The following is a 9,019-nucleotide window of genomic DNA, read 5'->3' as shown; positions in this document are numbered from 1 at the left end:
ATGTGTATATACATAAGATAACTTGAATAATTGTACTGCTGATTTCTGCTGGTCTATTGAAAGAAGCAGTTAATGCTTAAATGTTTTCTCTCTCCTTTTTAATTTTTTGACCAATCTTACAAGCTTATATTTGGTAATCTGAACAACTAATTTGAAGACAATATACAATACAAGAACCATTGTTGAATTCCTATCATTTTGTTTAGTGAAATTCTATATTGCTTCTAGTGATTTTGTTTTACTACTTTTTGCAGAAAATAGTAAGCCTTGTACTTCTTTTTGTAATAGCAATTGTATTTTTTTTTTTGTAATAGTAAGCCTTGCAACTCAGCTAGGCTCTCACAAAGGTGAGGACCAGGGTAGGGCTCACCAAGGCCTCAGAAGCTGTCCCAAGCTCAACCTGGCTTTCGCGTTGTGGGCACTAGTGAGGATTCCGAGGCACAGGTCACTGAGGCTGCTGTGGATGTCCGTGGCTCAGCGTACCTTCAGTGATGGGGTGGGGAGAAGAGGATACTTCACAGGCTCTCACAATGGCTGAAAGGTGGGGCACACATCAAGAAACAAAATGAAATTGTCTAGATCTTTCTTTTTGTAGTGTCAATTTATTTTGAAAATATTCTGTTGCTGAGTCCTCAAATGGGCCTCCTTTGAATTATAAATTCTACAGATATGTGTGCTGATTTTTTCTATGTATTCTTTAAAAATTTTTAGAGCATATGTTTTTATTGAAAAAATATTTGTGCAATCTTCTGGGGAAACAGGTAATTCAGTAGATTCAATATGTAATAATTAAATCAAGTTAATCAGCATTTTCATCTTTTCAATCATTAATCATTTTTAGGTGCTAGGAATTACATTCTTTTCTAATCATTTTTAAATATGTGATTGTTTAAATCTAAAATTATACTATTTTGCTAAAGAAGAATCATCCATAACTCCTCCCCTTTGTGTTTTGTGTCCCCTGTTGAACATCTTTTCATCTGCTCTTGTCTCTGTCCTTCTCAGGCTTGTGACCACAGTTTCATTCTGTTCTTCTGAAAGACTAACACATTAGTTTCTACAGAGTGACAACATGTTACATTTGTCTTTGTGTGTCTGGCTTATTTCACTTAACGTAATGACCTCCATTCCACCTATGTTGCTGCAAATGGTAGAAGTCCATTCTTACTTATAGTTGAATAATAGCCCATTATATAAATATACTACTATATTTTCTTATCCATTTACCACTGAATGATATCTAGGTTGATCCCATATTTTAAGTATTGTGAATAGTGTTATCAGAAGGTGTACAAGTATCTTTTTGTACTTTCATTTCCTTCAGATAAATATCCATACCTACTTATTCTGAAGTAGGAGTTTTTGTTATCTAGGACTCAATGTTGAGATTGGTCCTCTTTGAAGTCCTATGAGTGGCTCCCTATACAAATATTTCAGTCAAAGACAAAAAGGAAATAGAACATTTAGATTTTTCTTTAGTTTAAAATTCAGGCTGGGCATGGTGGCTCACACCTCAGGAAGCTGAGGCAGGAGGATCATTGGGGACTTGAGACCAGCTTGGCCTACAAAATGAGTTCAAGGCCAGTCTGAGCTGCATAGTGAGATCCTGTCTCAAAAACAAAGAGGAAAAAATTAAAGTTCCAAAACGAGAAAGTATAAACCATACAGTTGGAATAATAAACTATGTTGATACTGAAGCATAGGGTTAGTCAACTGTAATATCAAGTGAGACAGAAAATAGACCAAAGAACCCACCCTTGCCAATTTGATCATTATAGATATCTTCTATGTTTCTGGGAAAAGGAAACAATCTTCTACAGTATACATAATCTGTCTTAGAAGAAGAAAGTCCCATGGAGAGGTTGTCATTCTGCTACTTAAATGATATATGCAGGGGGCTTGAAATAGTAAACTATAGTAGAAGGATGTGGGCAAGATTCCTCTCTACTTCTCCAGCTTTATTAAACTGTAAGGGAACATGATAATTGTGTATGTTTACTGTGTGCAGTGTGTTGTTTTGCTATATACAGAGTCCATAAAAAATGTTTACACACTTAAGTAGTTCATTATGCTAACAAATGTCTGGAAGCCAATAGCCAGCTCTTTGAGCATGTTATAATTATAGATGCCATCTTGTATTATTAATCTCATGATGTTTCAATAAATTTAGTATTAAAACATTTATAGAAGTTTTTCTTTTCCTGATGTATTCATTTTTTTGGACTCTGTATATAGTAATGTGGTTAAATCAAAATAAAAGAATATTCTGTTGAATATGTATATATCACATTTGACCATTCATCCATCCATGAAAACTTAAATTGATCCCACATCTTGACTATATTGAGGCTAATGCTCTAATATGATCAATTAACTTCTCCTTTCCAATTGGGATACTTTCTTATATTTTCCTGCCTTATTCCCTATCTAGAAATGATGAATGAATGTCTTTGACTTGCTCCTGATCTTAGAGAAAGTTGAGCAGGATATAAATCTTGGGCTTATCATTTGTACCCTTTATTTTGTTGAAGTCCATCCCATCTACCCATAAAATGTTGAGCTTTTATTTTATCATGAAAGGATGTTGATTTTGTTAAATGCTTCTATTGAAATGATCATATAATTCTTACATTCATTCTGCTAATGTGGTATGTGACACTTACTAATAAGCATATATTGAGCTATGCTTGTCTCCCAGAGTGTTAATAGTCTATATCTAGATCTCCTAGTATAGCTGCATATGATCATAGGTGGGCATTTTGGAAGGTGATTGTATTATGGGGACTTATGGCTGACTTGCTGTTAGGAGGTAGCATCTGGTCTGGCAAGTCACTGGGAAAATGGTTGTTCTTCCCCCTCTGGCTTCTCTCTTGCTATTCCCAGCTTCCTGTCTGCCACATCTGGAGCAGCTGTGCTCTGCTGTGCTTTTCTGCCGTCACATTGTGCCTTGGAGCCAGCACTCTTTGGACTTAAAATTCTACAAACTATGAACCAAAATAAATCTGTCTTCCTTTAAATTATGTATGTCAAGTACTGTGTCCCAGCACCTAGAAAGTAACTAAGACACAGGAATAAATTGATGAGGGTTTTTCTATTTAACACAGATGTTGGCCTGTAATTTTTTTCCTTGTAGTGTCATTGAGTGGTTTTGATAGGAGGGAAATGGGTAATGCTAGTTTCATAAAGGAATTTGCAAAGGTTCCTTCTCTCCAATTTTCTTTAGAAGATTTTCAGAATGATGGATATTAATCAATGTGTGGCAGAATGCAGCCATGTAAACAACATGTTCTAGCCTTTTTTTGTTGTCACTGGAAGCTTCTTTTGCAAAAGAAAGCTACTCACAGTCTTATGGAGATTCCCTTGTATACAGCAGGTTTTTTTTTTTTTCTTTCTTACTGCTTTCAAAATTCTGTCTTTGATTTTCGAGAATTTAATTATGTATTTTTGGTGAAGATATCTTTGTAATCTTTTAGTGTTCTTTGAATTCATGGATCCAGATCTTTATATAGATTTCCAGATTTAGGAATTTTTCTTTGATTATTCGTTTAGATAATCTTGCCTTCCCCTTCTTTCTCTGGTCCTTCTGAGACTCTTATACATATTTTGGTTCACTTGATCTTGTCCCATAATTCCACAGACTTTTTTCACTGGTTTTCATTCTTTTCTTTTTGTTTCTGTGACCACATAAGCTCAAGTGACCCACCATTGAGCTTACTTATTCTTTTTATGCTTAACTAAAGCAGCTTTTGGAGCTTTATGTGGAAATTTTCAGCTCAATCCTTGTGTTCGTCTAACTCAGTCCATATGTTAGCTCTAGAAAGTCTGGTTTGTTTTCACAATTTATACCTCTTTATTAAACTCTTGTTTTGTTTGTGTATCGTTTCCCAAGTTTTATCTAGGTGCCTATCTGTCTTCTTTTGTAACTCACTGAATTTCTTGAAGATGGTTATTTTGAATGTTTTCCCAAGCAGTTCATGAATCTCCATTTCTTTAGGGTCACTTAATACTGTTTTAGCTTATTCCTTTGCTAGTGTAACTTGCCTGATTATTTATGTGGCCATGTGTTAGTTGCTGCACATTTGAGTAAGTAGCATCTTTTTCAGTCTTTACAGACTGGCTTTTCCAGGGAAAGCCCTTCACCAGTCAACTTGTCCAAAGATCCTAATTGAAATGTAGGCAGACCTGTAGTCGGGCTTGCTGCTGGAGTCCTTGCACAGGCCAGTCTGGTCCCTGGAACTGTAGGTGAATTGGCTTGATATGGGGGTCCACAGAGGTTGGCTTTGAGCCTGGGTTTGTGAGATGAAGTCAGACCTGGATCTGGAGCCACTCAGATAAGCCCAGTGCTCAATGGGCCTGGATACTATGTATGGGAGCTTACATGATGCTGTGACAGATTAGTACTGGGTATGCGCAGAGAAAGACTTGGAACCTCAATCCATGAGGGTTAACTTGGTCTCAGAATTGTCCCATAATCTAGGCTCATAGAGGTTATTCTAGTGCCTGAGTATGTAAGGACCATCTTTACCTTGCTGGGATGTGTTAAGCTAGGACCTTGACTCTAAAATTGCTAAATCCTGGATGCACTGGGGCTAACTAAGAGGATGGGCAGCAGCCAAGAACTGTGTCCATGAATGCTTACCTGGAGCCTAGGTTCACATTGGATTGTCCTGGAGGCTGGATTTGCTTAGGCTGACCTGGAAGCTAGCTGTGCCATCACTGGGCTACAGCGTAGGGTCACATGGGGCATGGTGTTGATATGATGAGCCTGCAGAATGGAGGTTAAAGACCATAGAACCATGCTGGAGTCAAGGTCTGTTAGGATGGGCCTAGACTCTTGGTCTTTTGGGGTATGGGGCTTCAGTTCATGGCCTGAAACCTAGAGTTTAAGGTCTATCCAGAACTGGAGTCTCTACTTAAAGCTGTTAGGCTGAAGACTAGAGTGGTAGGTTCTGACCTGGAGCTAGTATCTCGTATCTGGTATCTGAGACTATGGGCCTGGCCTGGTACTGGAATCTCAGATAAGGTTAGGTACTTATTTAACCCTCCTTTTCCACAGCAGGGTTATCCTTCTTTGACATTGCTGAGAGGTGAAACTGGTCATGTTAAAATTTTATCACTCCATTCTTCAACTTAACTTATTTCTATAGGACATCTAAGTGCTGTAATCTATCAGTTGTTTTCTTCAGCTCTTGAAACTATAGTTTTGCATGCAGGTCATTGTTCAAAGTTATGTGTCTTCAAGATGGTGAGCACCAGTTCTGTTTTGTTATCTTGATGACATCCTCTATATCCCTAGTAGAATTTTTGTTTAAGAAAGTGCACAGATTGAAATATACCGGGGACTGGAAATACTGCTACAAAGCATCATTAGTCCTCTTCTAAGAAACACACAAGCTAAAAGACATATAAAAAGGCAAATAAAGTAGAATATGTCATGTGATATGATAGGGATTAATATAGTGTGAATATGTACTAGAACATTTCTGGGGAGAGCCATGAGTTCTCATATAGTTGGGTGAAGAAATTCCTATAGTATATGACTCTAAATTTACATCTGAAGTGAAGTAGTGGATAAGGAACAGAATATATATATATATATATATATATATATATATATATATATATATATGATTGTTATCTCTTTCTCTTGGATTATTTCCTTTACAAGATATAGGGAACTTCTTTATCTCTCTTAATCAATTTTGGCTTGAAATTCCCTTTTTCTGCAAATCAAATACCTACCCCTGCTTTTTGCTGGGTTTGTTTTCTACTCTTTGACTGTCAGGCTATGAATGTCATTTTTAATTAAATGTGTTTCTTGTATGCAGAGTAGTATTGGATCTTTCTTCTTTATCCATTCTGCCAGTCTTGATCCATTCTGTGTCTTTTGATTTGTGAATTGATACCATTAACATAGATGGTTATAACTGATAAGCATTGAGTTATCCTTGTCATGTTATCTTCCTATTGTTGACTTCCCTTTGCACCTTCCCCACCCCCCTCTGCTTAACTGTTTGCCTTATTGATGGATTCTTTCTGTTGGGGTTCACTGTGTTTTAGTCCTTGTTCTCTCTTTCCAGAATTACCTTCAAAACATTTTGGAGTGCTGGCTTGGTGGTCATAAATTTCCCCAAATGTTCTTTGACATCGAAGTATCTTATTTCTCTATCAGTTTGAAAGAGTTTTGAAGGATATGTCAGTCTGGGTTGAAGGTTACTGTCCATTAAAATTTGGAATACTTCATTCTAAGCTCTCCTTTATTTGAGGGTTTGTGCTGAGAATTCAGTTGTGATTCTAATGTGCTTTTCTTTATAGGTGATTTCTTTTCCCTAACATCTTTTAAGATTCTATGCTTGTACTGGATTTCCAGAACCTTGATTATGATATGGTTGGCTGTAGACTTTTTAAAATCATGACTAGTGGGAGTTCTGTATGCCTCCTTATCTGTATGTCAAATTCATTTTCACTAACAGAAGTTTCCTTCCATGATGTCCATGAACAGTTTTTTTTTAATATCATTTGTGCTATCTCCTGCTTTTTCATTGACTCCAATCAATCTTAAGTTATTCTTCTTTGCTTCATCTAGCAGCTGCTGGATTGATTTCTCATAGTCCCTTCTATTTTTAAGCAATATTTATTTTCATAATTTCTTACCACAAGCCTGTCTTCCATATCTGAGATCCTGTCCTCATGTTAGTTTAATCTGTTGCACACACTTTCAATGGAATTTTTATTCGCCTGCATACTTGCTTGAATCTGCCTTATGGATTCCATTTCTTTATGGAGCATTGTTGGCTTCCATAATTTTCTTAAATTTCTTTATTTTTTTGTCTGTGCATGCTCTACAGTTGCTAAGCTTGTTTTTAATTGTGGTCATCATCTCTGCAGTTATCTGATAAATTATTTCTTTAGATTTTTTTTTTCAAAACTGGGGATTGAACTCAGGCCCCAGCACTTGCTGGGGAAGCACTTATTCCACTGAGCCATCTCCCCGGCCCTGAGAAATTATTTCTTGTTTGAATTTTTTCTAGAGCCTCACTCAATTGCATTGCTGTTACTACTTCAGAGACACCAAGTGGATGGCTTTTAGATTGTTTTACCTCATTGTCTCCTGGGTTTTCCTTATTGTACTGAATATCTGGGGTTGCATCTTGTTTAAGTGTCTTCTCATTTTCATTTCTTTATTTTTTTCTTTTGTAGATTCTGAGGTGATCCTTATAAATTATCTATGCTGCATTGCTTTATTGCTAGTCTTTAGAATCCTTAGTAAATGACTACTTTTCAGAAGTATTGTCCACGTGTAACTGGTTTTTGGTTTTTGAGCCTGTTACAAGATCCTGATTTTTCAATTTGTTGGTAATGAGAAGTTGCTGCTTATTTGACCCAGGCTGTGATTCTTTGGCACTGTGTCAAGGTATTTTTTGTGATCCTCAGTCAGTCTCAGTCTTGGAATAGTTGGAAGAACAGATTTTTAAAACAATTATGTCATTTTTTGCTATAGTGGTATTACCAGGAATGACAGTAGCATTAAACACAGCCTAGAAAATGACAAACTGAATTAACTCTTATTTTGCCACTTTTAACCATAAGAACTAGATTTGTGGTTATATAACAAAATCTAAAATAAACCAAACAACTATATGCTCTATACAAATCCTTAATACGTCAATTTTACCCTCATGGGTTAAAATTTAAAATGGGTTAGGTGAGAAAATAGAGATGTGTGAAAAAAGGAAGAAATTAAAAGTAAGGCTGGAGGACAAAAGGGATCACGCTTTGGGAACCTCCTGCAAAAGGCTACAGGGAAAGAGAGAAGGAAGAGATAAAAAGAACAGAACTACACTTTTAGACAGTCTAGAAAGCACATCTTCACTCATATAAAAACAAAGCAAACAATGAAAGTGAAAAAATAAAAAATCAGAAAAACAAAAACACCACCAGAACAACAAAAACCAAATGAGAGAGACAGGGAGGGAGGGAGGGAGAAAGGGAAGGAGGGAAGGAGGGCTAAAGAGAGAGAGAGAGAGAGAGAGAGAGAGAGAGAGAGAGAGAGAGAGAGAAACAAAAAAGTCCACTTCCAGATTTATCACTGTTGTTATTAGTAGACAGCATGTGGAGACAGAGTCCCAATCCTTGTTGGCTTATCCAGCAAGCCAGCAGTAGCTTTTTGGTGTTGTAGTGGGTACTCTCAGTGAGCCTGCACCTCTGGCCAAGAACAGACTCATTTGGAGCCATCACCATACCTTCTATGAGTTTGAACCCAGTTGAGAGCTGCTAGATGGAGCCGGCAGTCTGCCTGTGTTCTGTGTTCAACTGGTCCCTCTCCAAAATGGGTCTTAGCCAATCACTTCTTCATGTGTGACAACTGAGCCTTTAGCAATTACTGCCAACTCATGTAGTCCCTCATGTCCACTGCTTCTCTCCACTGCTATGTCTCTCTGTGGAGCATTCTGGAGTTTCCAGCAGTCACTATGTGTCTGCAGGTTTGAATTGCTCCTCTTGCACAGTGAATCTCATGTCACAGAAAAGGCACCACTGGCTACCTCATTCTTTGTGAAGTTTCTCTCTTCACTCTCTCTGTGGGCTTCAGTTCACACTAAATATCCTTCCTGGGTGTAGGAGACCCACTTTGCCTCTTCTTGTCTTCCTTACATTTCTATATTCCAGCATCTGCATGGAGACTCTCAGAGAGGTTCTTTCTCTGTTGCTTACCACTCTGCCATCTTGGTCAAAACAAAATTCTTAAGTACTATTTTAAACAGAATTAAAAATACAGGACCTGGGGAGGTAGCTCTGTGGTCTAAGTGCCAGCCTGGTAAGTGCAAAGACCCAGGTTCTATCCTCAATACCACATGCCATGGCAGCCCCAGTATCCTGGAAGCACCATGCCAGCCACCAAAACCAGCTGTGGTGGTGTATGCCTGTAATCTCAGGGCTAGGGAGACTGAGATAGGAGGATCACTCCAAGTCTAAGCTGTGTCATGAGACCCTGTACCTAAATAAATAAATAAATAAATAA

At 37.6% G+C, this 9,019-nt stretch overlaps 1 protein-coding gene across 4 annotated transcripts in view; it reads left to right on the top strand.

Moving 5' to 3' along the window:
* The window catches only part of Akap6 (A-kinase anchoring protein 6), a 425,557-nt gene that overhangs the window by 337,740 nt on the left and 78,798 nt on the right, over window positions 1-9,019 (top strand). The gene's annotated exons all lie outside the window — the stretch shown is intronic.

The sequence above is a fragment of the Octodon degus genome, unplaced genomic scaffold, assembly GCF_000260255.1.
Source record: "Octodon degus isolate 3935 unplaced genomic scaffold, OctDeg1.0 scaffold00086, whole genome shotgun sequence".
NCBI classification, from domain to species: Eukaryota; Metazoa; Chordata; class Mammalia; order Rodentia; family Octodontidae; genus Octodon; species Octodon degus.
Note: the sequence above shows the minus strand (reverse complement) of the source record. Positions and strands in the feature narration are given on the sequence as shown.